The following is a 21855-nucleotide window of genomic DNA, read 5'->3' as shown; positions in this document are numbered from 1 at the left end:
ATTGCGCTGCCTTCGCTGCAGTGGGTCCCCCAGCGATGGGTATTAGGATAATTGCTTTTCTTGTTATTTATAAATGACCTGGACTTGGGTATAGGGACTCAAATTTCAAAGTTCGCACTGTGGCTGCCCGATGCGGCCAAAGACGCGGGCGCGGTAGGACGAGCTGTGCTGGCAGCCGTCACGGGAGGGCGAGCCGGGCCGGCGGCCGCCGCCCGTGCGTCACGTGATGCGTGACGTGACGTCAGCGCGTTAGGACGCGTCCTTAAAGGGGCAACGGCCCAAACAGGTAAGTTAAAGGGGCAACGGCCCAAACAGGTAAGTTATGTACATACAAAGGTAAGTTAAAGGGAATTATGTATATACATAGTAAGGGTCACCCGGTGGAACCGCCACATGCTCCACCCCAGAATTCGCTTTAATGCAAGTTCAAATATGAGATGGTCTGACGAGCTAGTGGCCTTGGTGGGCGTGCTGTCTCGACTTGGCAGGCCAGGTTTGAAGGTGCTGGTCATAAGCGGATCCTTACGCGCGTCGTGGCAAATGAAATGCATCCATCAGGTGAAGGACCGTGGAGACGTGCGAAACAGCAGGCCTTATCAGAGTGATGGGCAGGTTGGGCGGATGCGGGCAATGTCTCCGTTGATGTTTAAACAAGTCCTTGTTCTGACAAACTCTGCAGGAACTCCAAACGATCGATCCAGAAGGACTTGACAGGCAAGGTCAGTGAACTCGCCGACAGGTGAGCAAAACCTTCGGGAGGCTGGAACGCACAGAATGCTGCATGCCATAGTGCTACGATGATAACACAATGGAGGGTGAAAAGTTGCTGCGTTGATCAGTGCTCGGTGAGAACAGCAACTTTACCATGGCAGATCACGGCCACGGGATGCCCGTTGGACCCGTCCTCGATGTTTGCAGTGTCAGTAGATGTTTGCACATGTTAAGGAGAAAACTGGAGAAAGGGCGTCAATGGTCCGGGTTGTTGTGAATTTCGGTAGCGGTAAACTGCCTGGAGGGCGGCAAAGCTTTTTGTTGTTGTTGACTTGTTGGAAAAACTGCTGAGAGGGCAGCACGCTTCTCCGTCTCGCTGAAAAGTGTGGTCGGTAACACAACCAGCAGGCTGACGGGCTGTTGTATCGTCGGCGGGGAACGAGTCTTTGTAGTTGGGGTCACCAATGTAGCAGATCGTGTTCACCTAGATAGGTATTGGACGAATGACCACTAAATAATCGAATTGGACTGCAGGAGAACAATCAATAAGTTATTTAATGCAGGAAACAGATGTTATACAGCAGACAATGGAGTTGGATGCAGGAGAGCCGGGAGGTACGTCTTAACCCAGTGGGGATGCCACGAGGACTGAGTCCGCAGTCCTGTGTATTCCGTGATGACGTCATCACGCTCGGCTGTGTTTTCCCACGCTTCGGGTGTCAGGTGACCGCTTTGTGACGCCAGCGCGTTCGCCCGCGCTTGGGGCGATCACGTGACCTCCGCCAATATGGCGGCGCGTTTACCCGGCACTGAGGCTGGCCGTTGCGGCAGAAGTCACCAGCGCGAGAGGCACCCGGCACTGTGGCCGGCCGTTGCGACCGTCGAGGGAGCGGACGGCCGAACTAGGGCGGCAGCCGACGCGTTTATGTGCGTAACGTGATGCGTGGCGTGACGTCAGCGCGTTATATCGTGTCCGTAAAGGGGCAACGGCCCAAACAGGTAAGTTAAAGGGGTAACGGCCCAAACTGGTAAGTTATATGCATACTTAAATATGTTAAAGTGAATTATGTATAATATATGTAAGGGACACCCGGTGGACCCGTCACAAGAATGTTATTGGCAGATTTCAGGAGGACATAGACAGACCGGCGAAATGGTCATGGCAGATGAAATTTGACGAAGTAATTTTGGTAGGAAGTATCAGGAGAGTGAAAATAAACCACATGCTACGTTTAAAGTGGGTGCAGGAGCAGAGCGACCTGGGGGTGTACGGTCACAAGTACTTGGAGGTGGTAGGACAAGTTGAGAAGGCTATAAGGAGGGCATTCGCGGTCCTTGACTTTATAAATCAGGGAATAGAGCAAAAAAGCAAGGAATTTATGTTCAAACTTCATAAAACCCTAATTAGGCCCAAGCTGGAGTATTGTGACCAATTCTGGGCTCCACAGTGAGGAAGGATGTCAAGCCCTCAGAGAGTGTGCAGTTGAGATTTACTAGAATGGTACCAGTGATCAAAGACTTCAGTTACGTGCAGAGACTAGAGAAGCTGGGTTGTTCTCGTTAGAGCAGAGAAGCTTAAGGGGAGATTTGAGGGAGGTGATTAAAAGCTTGAAGGATTTGGGGAGAGTTAAGAAGAACAATCTGTTTCAAGTGACCAGAGGGTGGGTTACCTGAATTCACAGATTTACGGTATTTGGAACTGAAACAGAAGTGACAGGAGGAAACATTAATACAGTGAATTTTTATGATCTGTAATGCACTGCCTGAAGGGGTAGTGGAAGCAGATTCAATGCTAACATTTAAAAGGTAATTGGATAAACACTTGGAAATATAAAATATGCTGGGCTATGGGGAATCCGCAGGGGAGTGGGACTAATTGGTTCACTATTTCAAAGGCTCGATGGGCCGAATGCCCCCTACTCTGCTGTAATATTCTATCATTCTATGATTCTATGTTATCGACCTCCATGGCGTCACCTATAGGCGTGAGATGTAATGCTCTGCACAACTCTGCTTCAGTGGGATCTTGTTCCCCAGAGATGGGCTGTAATGCACTGTGTTGCCACATTCGCTGCTATTTGCCAGCAGCGGGTTATTGAAGAGAGCTGCTTTTCGCGGCCTCACTCATTCTGGGCTCTGGAAAACAGCAACAAAATGATAGATTTGCTGCCGTGTCTCAAATTCAGCTTAAAACAGTTATTATTAACCGATGCAGCCCTGCAGGATCTTATAATGATCTCTCACAAATCAACTGAAACCAGTCAGAATGTGAATATCATTTTGCTTTTCCAAAATAAACGGTGTGACATTCATTGTAGAAACACGGAGAGAGCCTGGTGTGGCTCACTGCGGAAACATCCATGTCACAGCGAACCAGCTCTCCTGCAACCAGTGCGGCCTCCCATCCGTCCTTTCGGGGCCTAGTCTGCTAAGATGAATTCTGATTTCCGTGAAGCCAGTCTCAGGCTTTTTAATATTTTTGATGTGCGTGCTATCCGACCGCAGGGTAAATGTTGGGAATATCAACCGGGCCCAGCTCGCAATGTTTGTATCACATTTGTGTTCATTCGTTGAAAACTGAAACTGTGAGACAATAAGATAAAGATTACTCGATCGTTATTGGAACCATCAATTATTTGAGCTGACAGCTGACCTTGTCAACCGATTGTGCCACAGAAACACAACCCTTTCCAAACTGAAACACCGAGCTACAACCTCAGGTTACAGCGACCAATATGGATCGATGATGTATTACAAATTACTTTCAGTCTGATTTAGATAAGTGGAGCATTGGAGACTGCACTTTATACATTCTGAATTCCAATATCCTGTCAGCTCAGCCCGCAGATCTATTCCCATTCCCAGCCCTCTTTCACATTTCGATGAGGTCCATCCTATAACCAAGTTTGCTGATGGCATTAAGTTAGGTGGCACAGTAAGTCGTGTAGGTGGGAGCAGAAAGTTCCAAAGGAACATTGATAGATTAAGTGAGTGGGCACAACTGTGGCCGATGGAGTTCAACGTGGAGAACTGTGAGATCATCCACTTTAGACCTGAGTAATACAAATCAGAGTCTATTCAAAAAGGTGAGGAGTTAGGAACTCTGGAGGAGCAGAAAATATTAAAACTTAACGTAGAGTAATTCCTTTAAACTACTGGACAGGTACAACATAAAATGAAAGGTTCATGGAATTGTAGCCTTCATATCAAGTTGGCGGTAATACAGAGTGGTGGAAGTTCTGCTGGAAGTCAACAGGAAAGATAGGGAAATGGTACAGGGGGAGTCGTAGTCTTCGTGATTAAGCATGAAATCACTACAATGCTAAGAGAGGATATAATGAGAGATAAGTAGGCTATGGAGACTTTATGGGTAGAATTAAGAGCTAGGAAAAGAATTAAGACTGTAGGGAAGTTGGGTAGAGGCCCCCTGGCCGCAGCTGTGAAATGTTAGATTTTATAAATGCAGAAATTAGACAAGCGTGTAGGAAAAGCAGAGTGGTTTTAATGGAGGATTTTAATTTTCCTATAGATAGCGATAAGCAGACTAGCACCTGTCAGAGAGTTAATTAATTTATTGAGTGCATCCGGAATGGTTTTCTACAACAATCTGCCTTAGAAAAAACACGCAGGCAGGCCATATTTGATTCAGTAATGAGTAATGAGTCAGATTTATTCAACAGACTAAAGGCGCATGAACATTTGTTTAATAGTGATCATAGCAGGATCGAGTTCAACATAGTGTTTGAAAGGAAGAAACGCGAAACAACTGCTAAGGTTCTAGATTTGGGTGGGGCCGACTTCAACGGGATGAGGCAGAGACTGTCCACATTAAACTGGGCAAATCTGTTAATAGGTAAAATGACAGAAGATCAGTGGGAGGTGTTCAAAATAAATTTAACATGGTACAGAATCAGTTTATACCGCTGAGGGGAAAGAACTCTACTGGACAAAAAAACAGGCATGGATGACTAAAGAGGTAAGAGACAGACAGCGGTAAAATAAAATAAAAAGCATATAAAAAAGCTAAACATAGCACAGATCCTGACGAATGGGAAAGATACAAAGCACAGATAGTAAGAGCATATAGTAAGAGCTACAAAGAGGGAGTATGAACAGAAAGAGACTGGTGAAATGGGCAGACACATGGCAGATGAAAGTTAACGTAGGTAAGTGCAAATGGATATATTTTGGTCGGAAGAATGAGGAGAGGCAATATAAATTAAATGGTACTAATTTAATGGGGCCGATTATTTCCTTTTATCGGCTCCCTCTGGAGATCACTGGCCCCTAAATTGCTCACAATGCTCTCCCCTGCAATTTATTAACCAGCTCTAAATGGTACAATTATAAAGAGGGTGCAGGAACAGGGAGACATTGGGTGTGTGCACACAAATCTTTGAAGGTGGCAGGACAAGGCGAGAAGGATGTTAGAAATGATTAGGGTTCCTTTCTTTTATTAATAGATGAATAGAGCATAAAAGCAAGGAAATTATACTAAACATGTATAAAGCACTGGTGAAGCCTCAGCTGGAGTATTGCGTTCAATTCTGGGCAGCACACTTTAGGAAAGAACTCAAGGCCTTGTAGAGAGTCCAGAATAGAGTTACTGGAATGGTACCAGGGATGGGGGACCTCATTTATGCGAAGAGACTGGAGCAGCTGGGATTTTTCTCCTTAGAGCAGTGAATGTCAAGAAGATTGTTGATAGATATGTTCAAAATTAAGAATGGTTTTGATAGAGATAAAAAAGGAGAAACCTTAGAAATGTCAAATTAAATATGATAAAACCCTCCCAGGCACAGTTGGGGTGATATTTGGTTTATGAGACGGACGCCTTACCACTTGGCCACCGCGCAGTACTCAGAGCTTGAGTTGAGGTTGAGGGAAAACAGAACAGACACTTGTATACAGCAATAAAATGAGATAGTGGAGCCGGCAAATAACCGCCTCATTTAGATGAATCCTTTAATAAAACCTTTCAGAGAATCACAGAATCATACATCACAGAATGAGGCCATTTGCCCCGTCGTGCTCTTGAAAGAGCAATCCAATTATTCCCAGCTCTTTCGCCATACCCCTGCACAATTTTCCAATTCAAGTATTTATCCAATTCCCTTTTGAAACTTACTATTGAAGCTGCATCCACCACCATTTCAGGCAGAGCATTACAGATTATAATAACTCGTAATGTAAAAAAGAAAAACTCCTCATCTCCCCTCTGGTTATTTTGCCAATTACATTTCGACTGTTGTCCTCTGGGTCTTGCCAGGACTGGAGAATTTTGGCTCTGAGGAAAGATTGGATTGGCTGGAGTTGTTTTCTTTGGAACAGAGGAGGCGGAGTTGAGACTTAATTCAGGTGTATGAAATATTGTGGGGCCAAGCTAGAGTGGATAGGAAGCATCCATTTCAGTTAGCAGAGAGGTTAATAACAAGGAGGAATAGATTTAAAGTAATTGGTAGAAGAATTAGAGGGAAGTTGGGGAGAACTTTTTTCACCCAAAGGGTGGTGGGGGTCTGTAACTCTCTACCTGAAATGGTGGTAGAGCAGGAACCCACGTCATATTTGAAAAGAATTTGGATATTCACTTGATGTGCCGTAAACTGCAAGGCTACGGACCAATAGCTGGAAAGTCGGATTAGGCTGGGTCGGTCTTTCAGCCAGAGCCTATGACCCTCCTTCTGTGCTGTAAATTTCTAAGGTTCTTTGAGTCTAAGAGGTACTGAGTTCTCCTAGGTGTCCTGGGCATAGCTGTGTCCGACAGCTAACATCACAGTGGGATCTTGCTGTGTAGAAATCGGCTGCCGTGTTTTCCTATATTATAAGCAGTGACTACGCTTCAAAAGGTACTTCATTTTCTGTAAAGCAATTTAAAAAAAATCACCATTGATGGGATGTGGGTGTCGCTGGCAACATCAGAATTTATTGCACATCCCTAATTGCCCTTGAAAAGGTGGTGATGAGCGCCTTTTTGAAACACTGCAGTCCGTGAGGTGAAGGTACCCACGTTGCTTTTAGGGATGGAGATCCCGGATTTTGACCCAGAGACAATGAAGGAACGATGATATATTTCCAAGTCAGGATGGTGCATGCCTTGGAGGGGAACTTGCAGCTGGTGGTGTTCCCATGCGCTAACTGCTCTTGTCCTTCTATGAGGTACAGGTCGCGGTTTTGGGAGGTGCTGTGGAAGAAGATTTGGCACTTGTGTAGCGCGATGGTTACTTACCACATATCAGCCCAAGCCTGAATGTTGTGCAGGTCTTGCTGCATGCAGGCCAGGATTGCTTCATTATCTGATAAGACGAGAATGGAACTGAACATTGTGCAATCATCGCTGAACATCCCCAGGTCTGACCTTATGATAGAAGGAAGGTCATTGATGAAGCAGCTGAAGATTAACTCCTGCAGTGATGTCCCGGTGCTGACATGATACGCCTCCAACATCCACAAGCATCTTCCTTTATGCTAGGTATGTCTCCAACAGTCGACTTTCCCCTGCGTCCACCCACAAGTTCCATTGACTTCAATTTTACTCGGGCTCCTTGATGCAACACTTGGTCTAATGCTGTTTTGCTGCTAAGAGCAATCACTCTCACCTCGCCTTTAGAATTCAGCTCCTTTGTCCATGTTAGAATCAAGGCTGTAATGTGGTCTGGAACCTAGTGGTCCTGTCGGGACTCAAACTGAGCATTGGTGAGCAACTGGGACGTCCGACGGTCGGAAAGGTGCTATAGCAGGGCAAGTTCTCTTTTTTACTGTTTAAAAGCTACTAACATATGCGTGATGTTTATTTGTAGGAACAGATGGTCATCGAGCTGAAACCTTAACTCTGCCTTCCTCTCCCCACAGATCCTGCCAGGATGTCCCAGCATGGCCCGTTTATAAACGTTGATATTAAATAAATGGTTCCTTCTGCAGTGGGGAAAGAGTTAAAGTGACATCGCTGGCAGTTTCACTGAATGGTGTAATAAAGAAAATAATCTAATAAGTCATTGCAGTAGTAAGCTTTTTCTAAATTGCTGAACTGGCAGTTGAGATAACCTAAGCGGTAGTGTTAGAACTGCATACTGTGTCACTTACAGACAATTGCAAATAGTCAGATGTGGAAACCATAAGAGGCCTAGAGGATGTAAGTTCTGTTCTGGCAGGAAAGTAAAACAATGAGTTGGAAGTAAAGAGGCCTAGAGAGGCAGGAAAGGAGGACAATGAGTCAGAAGTACAATGTTGATGAGACCCTATCTGGCATAAGCAAAGATCATAGGTGCAACAACAGCGTGGGGGATAACGGACATAAAGGTTTACGATAATAAAAGTGGTACTTTAATGTTATGCAGCATAGGCAACCAATCAGTGAAAATGCATACGGCCAAGGTCCAATCAGGTGGCAGGAATGAATTCTGAGCGAGCAGGACATATGTGTTTTAATGTATAAAAATGTAGTGTTTGCTGTACTAATTTGGTGAAGTCTGGCTAAGACAGAGCAGATTGTCTCCCCACCAGTGTAATAAAGAAGACTTGATTATCGATCAGAAAACCTTTTTCAAGTGTTTGTTTAAAATGCTCCACATCTATTGGCATCATGAACAGGATCCTCACGGACGGGATGCATGGGCGAGTGAAGCTGAGCCAAAAACGTGAGTACTTTAAAAAGCCACATACAGTGAGGGCAAGGCAACACCGTCTCATGTCCACCGCCCCCTTTTGAATCAAAGAAATAAAATATTTGAATCGATAAGTCAAGCGGTCTTGGGGTGCAGGTGAAATGCGCGGAAGTGTAGGCGTGGTATGTGTTGCAAGTAGTGCGTTAACTTTGGAGAAAAAGTCTAAAGCATAACTCTGACAACTCGAGTTGCAAGCAATGCAGAAAGTTTAAGCATACCTCTGACAACTCCAGTTGCAAGTAGTGCTCAGAATACATCTGACAACAAATTATCCGAACAAAATTGTTGCCAGGATGGACTCACTCTGTGAGAGTAAATAAGGGAGGTACCTCTGAGAACTGCGTTTGCAAGTAACATCTCACTCTGCGAGAGTAAAGCAAAGATGGTAACTCTGACAACTGTGGTTGCAAGTACTGTCTCACTCTGCGAGAGTAAAGTACGGGACGTACTGCTGACAACAATTAACCATGGAAAGTGAAAAACTCGAGTGGGGACCGGTGGGGTCTCTGACACGCTATTTAGCGGACAAAAAGAAAAGATTAATTGACAAAATTGTTAATAACCATTGGCAACCGAATGACCCACCAGCCAAACAAAGAGAATGGTAAGCTAAAGAAACAAAATTAAATGAAGAAAAGGCCATCAATTTAGTGGCTCGCGCATATTATGAGTTGAGTAGCCATGCTCGAATTTGGACCAAAAATGGGCGCGAAAATTGTACCGAAGTACCAGTAATGGCAACAGATCCTGTAGCGCCATCAGAGGCGAAAAGAGTATTCAAGGACAGGATAGACTGGGAGGTGCTAAGCCAAAAAGGGGCTGAACATGACCTCGACTATAATGATGGGGATATCCCTCCCCCATATGATGACATAAAAACGGCACCTATTAAGGTGGAATTTATTCCGGGCACCCCGGCGATGCCTATACCGGTAGGGGCATCCCCAGGTACCATTACCATCCCAGCAGTACCAGTTCAGATAAAAAACACTTACGTACCTTTCTCCCCAGGAGATAAATTAAAGTTGCTTCAAATACTGCCGGAACTAAAGCCCCGACAGAGTAATGCCATATTCTGACAGAAACTAAGAGAAATGAGAATAGGTCAGAACTTCCAAAACCGGGATGCTGATGGAGTAGTGAGGGCAAAAATGAGTGAAGATATGTGGGGTCAATTACCTCAACAATATAGGGACGGAACATGGTATCAAAATGTAGCCCCTACAAAGCAGCAACGAGATATGGATTATATAGCATTTAGGACCGCAGTTACGCACGTTTTAGGATTTGTACAAGTAAAGTAGGGACAAGTCATGGGAATTAGTCAGGGGAAAGGGGAGTCCGCCCATGACTATGGAGAACGGAAGTGGACTAGTTTTGTAGCCCACTCAGGTATAATAGCACCACAACAAGACAATTTGGCATGTTTTTAAATGTACAAGGAAGGGCTGTGTGGTGCCCATCAGGCCATACTGAAAACTGGTTTGGTCACCATGCAGACCTTTGATGAACTGATCAGATGGGCGACCGAGGTAGACAACCAGCAGAAAGTTAAAGTGGCTGCCTTGGAGGAACAGATAGCTGCAGTAAAGGAGATGGCAGAGCTAAGCGATCTCACAACCATCGGATCAAATCAAAGCTCTGCAGTACTGCCACATCCAGTCGTGAGCGGTGGTGGACAATTAAACAGTTAACAGGAGGAGGAGGCTCCAAACATACCCCATCCTCAATGATGGTGGAGCCCAGCACGTGAGTGCAAAGACAAGGCTGAAGCATTTGCAACTATCTTCAGCCAGAAGTGCCGAGTGGATGATTCATCTCGGCCTCCTACTGAGGTCCCCAGCATCACAGATGCCAGTCTTCAGCCCATTCAATTCACTCCACGTGATGTCAAGAAACGGCTGAAGACACTGGATACTGCAAAGGCTATGGGCCCTGACAACATTACGGCAATAGTACTAAAGACTTGTGCTCCAGAACAAGCTGCGCCCCTAGCCAAGCTGTTCCAGTACAGCTACAACACTGGTATCTACCCGGCAATGTGGAAAATTGCCCAAGTATGTGCTGTCTACAAAAAGCAGGACATATCCGATCCAGCCAATTACCGTCCCATCAGTCTACTCTCAATCATCAGCAAAGTGATGGAAGGTGTCCTTGACAGTGCCATCAAGCGGCTCTTACTCAGCAATAACCTACTAACTGACACCCAGTTTGGGCTCCTCCAGGGCCACTCAGCTCCTGACCTCATTACAGCCTTGGTCCAAACATGGACAAAAGAGCTGAACTCAAGAGGTGACATGAGAGTCACTGCCCTTGACATCAAGGCAGCATTTGATCGAGTATGGCATCAAGGAGCCCTAGCAAAACTGAAGTCAATGGGAATCAAGGGGAAAACTCTCCATTGGTTGGAATCATACCTAGCATAAAGGAAGTTGGCTGTGGTTGTTGGGGAACATTCATCTCAATCACATGACATCACTGCAGGAGTTCCTCAGGGCAGTGTCCTAGGCCCAACCATCTTCAGCTGTTTCATCAATGACCTTCCCTCCATCATAAGGTCAGAAGTGGTGATGTTCGCTGATGATTGCACACTGTTCAGCAACATTCGAGACTCGTTGGATAATGACGCAGTCCATGTCCATATGCAGCAAGACCTGGACAACATTCAGACTTGGGCTGACAAGTGGCAAGTAACATTCGCATCACACAACTGCCACGCAATGACCATCTCCAACAAGCGAGACTCTAATCATCACCCCTTGACATTCAATGGCATTACCATCGCTTAATCCCCCACTATCAACATTCTGGGGGTTACCATTGATCAGAAACTGAACTGGACCAGCCATATAAATACTGTGGCTACAAGAGCAGGCCAGAGGCTGGGAATTCTGTGGCGAGTGTCTCACCTCCTGACTCCCCAAAGCCTTTCCACCATCTACAAGGCACAAGTCAGGAGTGTGATGGAATACTCTCCACTTGCCTGGATGAGTGCAGCTCCAACAACACTCAAGAAGCTCGACACCATTCAAGATAAGGCAGCCCGCTTGATTGGCACTCCATCCACCACCTTCAACATTCACTCCCTCCACCACCGGCACATTGTGGCTGCAGTGTGTACCATCTGCACAATGCGCTGCAGCAACTCGCCAAAGCTCCTTCAACAGCACCTTCCAAACCTGTGACCTCTACCACTTAGAAGGACAAGGGCAGCAGACGCATCGGAATATCACCACCTACAAGTTCCCCACCAAGCCACACACCATCCGTACTTGGACCTGTATCGCCGTTCCTTCACTGCCGCTGGGCCAAAATCCTGTAACTCCCTTCCGAACAGCAGTGTGGGAGTACCTACACCATATGGACTGTACCGGTTCAAGAAGGCGGCTCATCACCATCTTCTCAAGGGCAATTGGGGATAGGCACTAAATGCAGGCCAACCAGCCAGCGACGCCCACATCCCATCAATGAATAATTTAAAAAAAAGTCTGTATTAAATGCAATAGGATTTGGCACAAGAGTTATGAGTGGTCAGTTGTTAATGACTTCTTTTTGCGAGCAGTTTCCTTAAATCTGCTCACAATTCTCCCCATAAAAAGTGGTTTAGTATCATCAGCGGCCGCGTGGCCTAATGGATAAAGTTTCTAACTTCGGTTGCGAGTTTAACAGTTATCAGAAGATTGCAGGTTCGAGTTCTGCCGCGGTCGTTTAATTAACTGGGCGACACTTTTTCTGTTCTGAATCTCTCTTCAAACCGATCATTTCTAACAGTCCCTCAACTGAAGCAGCGGAAGGACTTTTGCTTACATTAAGCTGATTGTACATTTTCAACATTGTAGATCTGTGTGCACGGGCAGGATAAGCAGTGAAGTGGAATTTCTTTCAGGGTATTTCTGCTTAGATGCAAAAAGCAGGAAATGGATTGACTGAGAGCAGTGAATGGTTGAGAGGAGGTGGCCGAGAAATTAAGGCGATGGACTGTTAATTTAGTTGTGCTCTGTACACGAGGGTTCGGATCCCATCCTCATCGTTATTACGTCTGATACTGGTACACTTTCCGAGCATTTAACTGAATCTTGCTTAAAATAAGCTTTCAAATGCAACATCGTCAGAACCGCTCTGATGCTCCTGGTCTGTGCCCCATGCATTACTCATATGCTGTTAAAATTAAAAGAGACCACTGAATTCTTCAACTTCTTGTATGAAGTTGGAGCAGTGATCGCGATTCGGAGATTGTCAAACTCCTCCTTTCTTCTGCTGAGATTGTCACCGAATGAAAGAGTAGCGGGAACAGAGGCAAATGATAAGGGAGCAGAAACACAAATTTCACCTTTAGGGGGCAATGTAATTTCAAAAATATTTATCAACCTTAATGACGAGATTTTCTGCTTTAGTGTCTTTGGTTGCGATATAAATAATGGGCGAGACATCCTCGTTCTTTTCGGCATAATCTCATGTGATCGGAGGGCCCGGTTTAATGTCTTACTAGAAAGACGGAGGCACCAACAGTGCAGCACTGCATCAGTACTGCACTGGAGTGTCAGCCTGGATTATGTGCTCAAATCTCTGGAGTGGTGCTTGACTTTGCTGCCGCTGAGCCACGGCTGACACCTACACTCATTTCATTTGACTGGCGAGAAATGACGGAGATAAAGGGAAAAATTATAACGGAGTAAACCTTCAATTTGTCATCCAACAGAAAAGCGGTCATTGTAATTGGCCGTCTGTTATAGAAACAGTCCGATTTATGTTGCCATCGATTTCATAAGCATTGAAAATCAGGCCTGTCTATAATGGAATGGGTCGTGGTCAGTTGTTAATCACTCTGGGTCTGTTTAAAACGGGAGTGCTCACAGTCCCGGATCATTCTGTGTCTGTTTAAAATGGCAGAGCTCACAGTCCCGATTAATTCCGTATTTTTTAAAGTAGAGCGATTTCAGCTTTCATGACCGAGGTGTTGAGTTTAACTAAATGCGGCAGGGTTCGTCAGGGCTTTGAACCCGGGACCTCTCGCACTTTAAACCACGGAAATTCCCTTAGCGAGAATCATACCCCTAAACCAACGAGCCGCCGATGTTCTGTTTCGATTTGCATTGCGATTCCCTGCGCTGGTGCAAACCCAGCTCGCAGAAGTCCTGTTCATTCAGTTAAAATGTTTAACTTTTCCTCAATCCGCTTCTTTTTGCGAGCAGTTTCCTTGAATCTGCTCACAATTCTCCCCATAATAAGACACCCAGCAGTATCAGCGGCTGCGTGGCCTAATGGATAAGACGTCTGACTTCGGTTATGAGTTATTCAGTCATCAAAAAATTGCAGGTTCGAGTCCTGCCGCAGTCGTTTAATTAACTGGGCGACACTTTTTCCGTTCCGAATCTGGCTTCAAACCGACCATTTTTGACAGTCCCTCAACTGAAGCAGTGGAAGGCCTTTTGCTTACATTAAGCTGATTGTACATTTTCAACATTGTTGATCTGGGTGCACGGGCAGGATAAGCGGTGAAGTGGACTTTCTTTCAGGGTATTTCTGCTTAGATGCAAAAAGCAGGAAATGAAATGGCTGAGAGCAGTATATGGTTGAGTCGAGGTGGCCGAAAGGTTAAGGCGATAGACAGTTAATCTATTGCCGATCTGTACGCGAGGGTTCAGCTCCCATCCTCGTCGTTATTACGTTTGATACTGGTACACTTTCCGAGCATTTAACTGAATCTTGTCTAAAATAAGCTTTCAAATGCAATTTCGTCAGAGGCGCTCTGGTGCTCCTGGTTTGTGCCCCATGCATTACTCATATCTTGTTAAAATTAAAAGAGACCACTGCAATTCTTCAACTTCTTGAATGAAGTTGGAGCAGTGATCGCGATTCGGAGATTGTCGAACTCCTCCTTTCTTCTGCTGAGATTGTCACCGAATTAAAGAGTAGCGGGACCAGAGCCAAATGATTAGGGAGCAGAAACAAAAATTTCTCCTTTAGGAGGCAATGTAATTTCAAAAATATTTATCAACCTTAATGACGAGATTTTCTGCTTTAGTGTCTTTGGTTGAGATATAAATAATGGGCGAGGCATCCTCGTTCTTTTCGGCATACTCTCATGGGATCCGAGGGCCCGGTTTAACGTCTTACTAGAAAGACGGAGGCACCAACAGTGCAGCACTACGTCATTACTGCACTGGAGTGTCAGCCTGGATTATCTGCTCAAGTCTCTGGAGTGGTGCTTGACTTTGCTGCCGCTGAGCCACGGCTGACACCTAGACTCAGTTCATTTGGCTGGAGAGAAATGACGGAGATAAAGGGAAAATTACAATGGAGTAAACTTTCAATTTGTCACCCAACAGAAAAGCGGGCATCGTAATCGGCCGCCTGTTATAGAAACAGTCCGATATATGTTGCCATCGATTTCATAAGCATTGAAAATCAGGCCTGTCTATAATGGAATGGGTCGTGGTCAGTTGTTAATCACTCTGGGTCTGTTTAAAAAGAGAGTGCTCACAGTCCCGGATCATTCTGTTTCTGTTTGAAATGGCAGAGCTCACAGTCCCGGATCATTCCGTTTTTTTTAAAGGAGAACGATTTCAGTTTTCATGACCGAGGTGTTGAATTCAACTAAATGTGGCGGGGCTCGTCCGGGATTTGAACCCGGGACCTCTCGCAATTTAAGCCATGGAAATTCCCTAAGCGAGAATCATACCCGCCGATGTTATGTTTTGAAGTTGCATTGCGATTCCCTGCGCTGGTGCAAACCCAGCTCGCAGAAGTCCTGTTCATTCAGTTAAAATGTTTAACTTTTCCTCAATCCGCTTCTTTTTGCGAGCAGTTTCCTTGAATCTGCTCACAATTCTCCCCATAAAAAGAAACTCAGCCGCATCTGCGGCTGCGTGGCCTAATGGGTAAGGCGTCTGAATTCGGTTAGCGAGTTTTTCAGTTATCAGAAGATTGCAGGTTTGAGTCCTGCTGCGGTCGTTTAATTAACTGGGCGACACTTCTTCTGTTCCGAATCTGGCTTCAAACCGACAATTTTTGACAGTCCCTCAACTGAAGCAGTGGAAGGCCTTTTGCTTACATTAAGCTGATTGTACATTTTCAACATTGTGGATCTGGGTGCACGGGCAGGATAAGCGGTGAAGTGGACTTTCTTTCAGGGTATTTCTGCTTAGATGCAAAAAGCAGGAAATGGAATGGCTGAGAGCAGTATATGGTTGAGTCGAGGTGGCCGAAAGGTTAAGGCGATAGACTGTTAATCTATTGCCGATCTGTACGCGAGGGTTCAGCTCCCATTCTCGTCATTATTACGTTTGATACTGGTACAATTTCCGAGCATTTAACTGAATCTTGCCTAAAATAAGCTTTCAAATGCAATTTCCTCAGAGTCGCTGTGGTGCTCCTGGTCTGTGCCCCATGCATTACTCATATCTTGTTAAAATTAAAAGAGACCACTGCAATTCTTCAACTTCTTGAATGAAGTTGGAGCAGTGATCGCGATTCGGAGATTGTCGAACTCCTCCTTTCTTCTGCTGAGATTGTCACCGAATGAAAGAGTAGCGGGACCAGAGGCAAATGATTAGGGAGCAGAAACATAAATTTCTCCTTTAGGAGGCAATGTAATTTCAAAAATATTTATCAACCTTAATGACGAGATTTTCTGTTTTAGTGTCTTTGGTTGAGATATAAATAAGGGGCGAGACATCCTCGTTCTTTTCGGCATACTCTCATGGGATCGGAGGACCCGGTTTAACGTCTTACTAGAAAGACGGAGGCACCAACAGTGCAGCACTACCTCAGTACTGCACTGGGGTGTCTGCCTGGATTATGTGCTCAAGTCTCTGGAGTGGTGCTTGACTTTGCTGCCGCTGAGCCACGGCTGACACCTAGACTCAGTTCATTTGGCTGGAGAGAAATGACGGAGATAAAGGGAAAAATTACAATGGAGTAAACTTTCAATTTGTCACCCAACAGAAAAGCGGGCATCGTAATCGGCCGCCTGTTATAGAAACAGTCCGATATATGTTGCCATCGATTTCATAAGCATTGAAAATCAGGCCTGTCTATAATGGAATGTGTCGTGGTCAGTTGTTAATCACTCTGGGTCTATTTAAACCGGGAGTGCTCACATTTCCGGATCATTCTGTTTCTGTTTGAAATGGCAGAGCTCACAGTCCCGATTAATTCCGTATTTTTTAAAGTAGAACGGTTTCAGCTTTCATGACCGAGGTGTTGAATTTAACTAAATGCGGCGGGGCTCAGTCCGGGATTTGAACCCGGGACGTCTCGCATTTTAAGCCACGGAAATTCCCTAAGCGAGAGTCATACCCCTAGACCAACGAACCACCGATGCTTTGCTTCAAGTTGCATTGTGATTCCCTGCGCTGGTGCAAACCCAGCTCGCAGAAGTCCTGTTCATTCAGTTAAAATGTTTAACTTTTCCTCAATCCGCTTCTTTTTGCGAGCAGTTTCCTTGAATCTGCTCACAATTCTCCCCATAAAAAGACAACCAGCAGTATCAGCGGCTGCGTGGCCTAATGGATAAGGCGTCTGACTTCGGTTATGAGTTATTCAGTCATCAGAAGATTGCAGGTTCGAGTCCTGCCGCAGTCGTTTAATTAACTGGGCGACACTTTTTCTGTTCCGAATCTGGCTTCAAACCGAACATTTTTGACAGTCCCTCAACTGAAGCAGTGGAAGGCCTTTTGCTTACATTAAGCTGATTGTACATTTTCAACATTGTTGATCTGGGTGCACGGGCAGGATAAGCGGTGAAGTGGACTTTCTTTCAGGGTATTTCTGCTTAGATGCAAAAAGCAGGAAATGGAATGGCTGAGAGCAGTATATGATTGAGTCGAGGTGGCCGAAAGGTTAAGGCGATAGACTGTTAATCTATTGCCGATCTGTACGCGAGGGTTCAGCTCCCATTCTCGTCATTATTACGTTTGATACTGGTACAATTTCCGAGCATTTAACTGAATCTTGCCTAAAATAAGCTTTCAAATGCAATTTCGGCAGAGTCGCTGTGGTGCTCCTGGTCTGTGCCCCATGCATTACTCATATCTTGTTAAAATTAAAAGAGACCACTGCAATTCTTCAACTTCTTGAATGAAGTTGGAGCAGTGATCGCGATTCGGAGATTGTCGAACTCCTCCTTTCTTCTGCTGAGATTGTCACCGAATGAAAGAGTAGCGGGACCAGAGGCAAATGATTAGGGAGCAGAAACATAAATTTCTCCTTTAGGAGGCAATGTAATTTCAAAAATATTTATCAACCTTAATGACGAGATTTTCTGTTTTAGTGTCTTTGGTTGAGATATAAATAAGGGGCGAGACATCCTCGTTCTTTTCGGCATACTCTCATGGGATCGGAGGACCCGGTTTAACGTCTTACTAGAAAGACGGAGGCACCAACAGTGCAGCACTACCTCATTACTGCACTGGAGTGTCAGCCTGGATTATGTGCTCAAGTCTCTGGAGTGGTGCGTGACTTTGCTGCCGCTGAGCCACGGCTGACACCTGGACTCAGTTCATTTGGCTGGAGAGAAATGACGGAGATAAAGGGAAAATTACAATGGAGTAAACTTTCAATTTGTCACCCAACGGAAAAGCGGGCATCGTAATCGGCCGCCTGTTATAGAAACAGTCCGATATATGTTGCCATCGATTTCATAAGCATTGAAAATCAGGCCTGTCTATAATGGAATGGGTCGTGGTCAGTTGTTAATCACTCTGGGTCTGTTTAAAAAGAGAGTGCTCACAGTCCCGGATCATTCTGTTTCTGTTTGAAATGGCAGAGCTCACAGTCCCGGATCATTCCGTTTTTTTTAAAGTAGAGCGATTTCAGTTTTCATGACCGAGGTGTTGAATTCAACTAAATGTGGCGGGGCTCGTCCGGGATTTGAACCCGGGACCTCTCGCAATTTAAGCCATGGAAATTCCCTCAGGGAGAATCATACCCCTAGACCAACGAACCGCCGATGTTATGTTTTAAGTTGCATTGCGATTCCCTGCGCTGGTGCAAACCCAGCTCGCAGAAGTCCTGTTCATTCAGTTAAAATGTTTAACATTTCCTCAATCCGCTTCTTTTTGCGAGCAGTTTCCTTGAATCTGCTCACAATTCTCCCCATAAAAAGAAACTCAGCAGCATCTGCGGCTGCGTGGCCTAATGGGTAAGGCGTCTGAATTCGGTTAGCGAGTTTTTCAGTTATCAGAAGATTGCAGGTTCGAGTCCTGCTGCGGTCGTTTAATTAACTGGGCGACACTTCTTCTGTTCCGAATCTGGCTTCAAACTGACAATTTTTGACAGTCCCTCAACTGAAGCAGTGGAAGGCCTTTTGCTTACATTAAGCTGATTGTACATTTTCAACATTGTTGATCTGGGTGCACGGGCAGGATAAGCGGTGAAGTGGACTTTCTTTCAGGGTATTTCTGCTTAGATGCAAAAAGCAGGAAATGGAATGGCTGAGAGCAGTATATGGTTGAGTCGAGGTGGCCGAAAGGTTAAGGCGATAGACTGTTAATCTATTGCCGATCTGTACGCGAGGGTTCAGCTCCCATTCTCGTCATTATTACGTTTGATACTGGTACAATTTCCGAGCATTTAACTGAATCTTGCTTAAAATAAGCTTTCAAATGCAATTTCGTCAGAGTCGCTCTGGTGCTCCTGGTCTGTGCCCCATGCATTACTCATATCTTGTTAAAATTAAAAGAGACCACTGCAATTCTTCAACTTCTTGAATGAAGTTGGAGCAGTGATCGCGATTCGGAGATTGTCGAACTCCTCCTTTCTTCTGCTGAGATTGTCACCGAATGAAAGAGTAGCGGGACCAGAGGCAAATGATTAGGGAGCAGAAACATAAATTTCTCCTTTAGGAGGCAATGTAATTTCAAAAATATTTATCAACCTTAATGACGAGAATTTCTGTTTTAGTGTCTTTGGTTGAGATATAAATAAGGGGCGAGACATCCTCGTTCTTTTCGGCATATTCTCATGGGATCGGAGGACCCGGTTTAACGTCTTACTAGAAAGACGGAGGCACCAACAGTGCAGCACTACCTCATTACTGCACTGGGGTGTCTGCCTGGATTATCTGCTCAAGTCTCTGGAGTGGTGCTTGACTTTGCTGCCGCTGAGCCACGGCTGACACCTAGACTCAGTTCATTTGGCTGGAGAGAAATGACGGAGATAAAGGGAAAATTACAATGGAGTAAACTTTCAATTTGTCACCCAACAGAAAAGCGGGCATCGTAATCGGCCGCCTGTTATAGAAACAGTCCGATATATGTTGCCATCGATTTCATAAGCATTGAAAATCAGGCCTGTTTATAATGGAAGGGGTCGTGGTCAGTTGTTAATCACTCTGGGTCTGTTTAAAAAGAGAGTGCTCACAGTCCCGGATCATTCTGTTTCTGTTTGAAATGGCAGAGCTCACAGTCCCGGATCATTCCGTTTTTTTTAAAGGAGAACGATTTCAGTTTTCATGACCGAGGTGTTGAATTCAACTAAATGTGGCGGGGCTCGTCTGAGATTTGAACCCGGGACCTCTCGCAATTTAAGCCATGGAAATTCCCTAAGCGAGAATCATACCCCTAGACCAACGAGCCGCCGATGTTATGTTTTAAGTTGCATTGCGATTCCCTGCGCTGGTGCAAACCCAGCTCGCAGAAGTCCTGTTCATTCATTAAAATGTTTAACTTTTCCTCAATCCGCTTCTTTTTGCGAGCAGTTTCCTTGAATCTGCTCACAATTCTCCCCATAAAAAGAAGCTCAGCAGCATCTGCAGCTGCGTGGCCTACTGGGTGAGGCGTCTGAATTCGGTTAGCGAGTTTTTCAGTTATTAGAAGATTGCAGGTTCGAGTCCTGCTGCGGTCGTTTAATTAACTGGGCGACACTTCTTCTGTTCCGAATCTGGCTTCAAACCGACAATTTTTGACAGTCCCTCAACTGAAGCAGTGGAAGGCCTTTTGCTTACATTAAGCTGATTGTACATATTCAACATTGTAGATCTGGGTGCACGGGCAGGATAAGCGGTGAAGTGGACTTTCTTTCAGGGTATTTCTGCTTAGATGCAAAAAGCAGGAAATGGAATGGCTGAGAGCAGTATATGGTTGAGTCGAGGTGGCCGAAAGGTTAAGGCGATAGACTGTTAATCTACTGCCGATCTGTACGCGAGGGTTCAGCTCCCATTCTCGTCCTTATTACGTTTGATACTGGTACAATTTCCGAGCATTTAACTGAATCTTGCCTAAAATAAGCTTTCAAATGCAATTTCGTCAGAGGCGCTCTGGTGCTCCTGGTCTGTGCCCCATGCATTACTCATATCTTGTTAAAATTAAAAGAGACCACTGCAATTCTTCAACCTCTTGAATGAAGTTGGAGCAGTGATCGCGATTCGGAGATTGTCGAACTCCTCCTTTCTTCTGCTGAGATTGTCACCGAATTAAAGAGTAGCGGTACCAGGGCCAAATGATTAGGGAGCAGAAACATAAATTTCTCCTTTAGGAGGCAATGTAATTTCAAAAATATTTATCAACCTTAATGACGAGATTTTCTGCTTTAGTGTCTTTGGTTGAGATATAAATAATGGGCGAGACATCCTCGTTCTTTTCGGCATACTCTCATGGGATCCGAGGGCCCAGTTTAACGTCTTACTAGAAAAACGGAGGCACCAACAGTGCAGCACTGCCTCATTACTGCACTGGGGTGTCTGCCTGGATTATCTGCTCAAGTCTCTGGAGTGGTGCTTGACTTTGCTGCTGCTGAGCCACGGCTGACACCTAGACTCAGTTCATTTGGCTGGAGAGAAATGACGGAGATAAAGGGAAAAATTACAATGGAGTAAACTTTCAATTTGTCACCCAACAGAAAAGCGGGCATCGTAATCGGCCGCCTGTTATAGAAACAGTCCGATTTATGTTGCCATCGATTTCATAAGCATTGAAAATCAGGCCTGTCTATAATGGAATGGGTCGTGGTCAGTTGTTAATCACTCTGGGTCTATTTAAACCGGGAGTGCTCACATTCGCGGATCATTCTGTTTCTGTTTAAAATGGAAGAACTCACAGTCCCGATTAATTCCGTATTTTTTAAAGTAGAACGGTTTCAGCTTTCATGACCGAGGTGTTGAGTTTAACTAAATGCGGCGGGGCTCAGTCCGGGATTTGAACCCGGGACGTCTCGCATTTTAAGCCACGGAAATTCCCCAAGCGAGAGTCATACCCCTAGACCAAAGAACCACCGATGCGCTGCTTCAAGTTGCATTGTGATTCCCTGCGCTGGTGCAAACCCAGCTAGCAGAAGTCCTGTTCATTCAGTTAAAATGTTTAACTTTTCCTCAATCCGCTTCTTTTTGCGCGCAGTTTCCTTGAATCTGCTCACAATTCTCCCCATAAAAAGACACCCAGCAGCATCAGCGGCTGCGTGGCCTAACGGCTTAGGCGTCTGACTTCGATTATGAGTTTTTCAGTTCATTAGAAAATTGCAGGTTCGAGTCCTACCGCAGTCGTTT

The 21855-nt window shown here is 45.2% G+C and overlaps 1 non-coding gene across 1 annotated transcript; it reads left to right on the top strand.

Moving 5' to 3' along the window:
• The first annotated feature begins 16868 nt into the window (after positions 1-16868).
• trnar-ucg (transfer RNA arginine (anticodon UCG)) lies at positions 16869-16958 on the top strand. The gene is given in 2 exon segments: positions 16869-16905; positions 16923-16958. It is a non-coding gene; the product is annotated as a tRNA-Arg (tRNA).
• The last annotated feature ends 4897 nt before the right edge of the window (positions 16959-21855 follow it).

The sequence above is a fragment of the Somniosus microcephalus genome, unplaced genomic scaffold, assembly GCF_052327205.1.
Source record: "Somniosus microcephalus isolate GS21.2 unplaced genomic scaffold, FLI_Smic_1.0 unresolved_chr1, whole genome shotgun sequence".
Taxonomy (NCBI): domain Eukaryota; kingdom Metazoa; phylum Chordata; class Chondrichthyes; order Squaliformes; family Somniosidae; genus Somniosus; species Somniosus microcephalus.
Note: the sequence above shows the minus strand (reverse complement) of the source record. Positions and strands in the feature narration are given on the sequence as shown.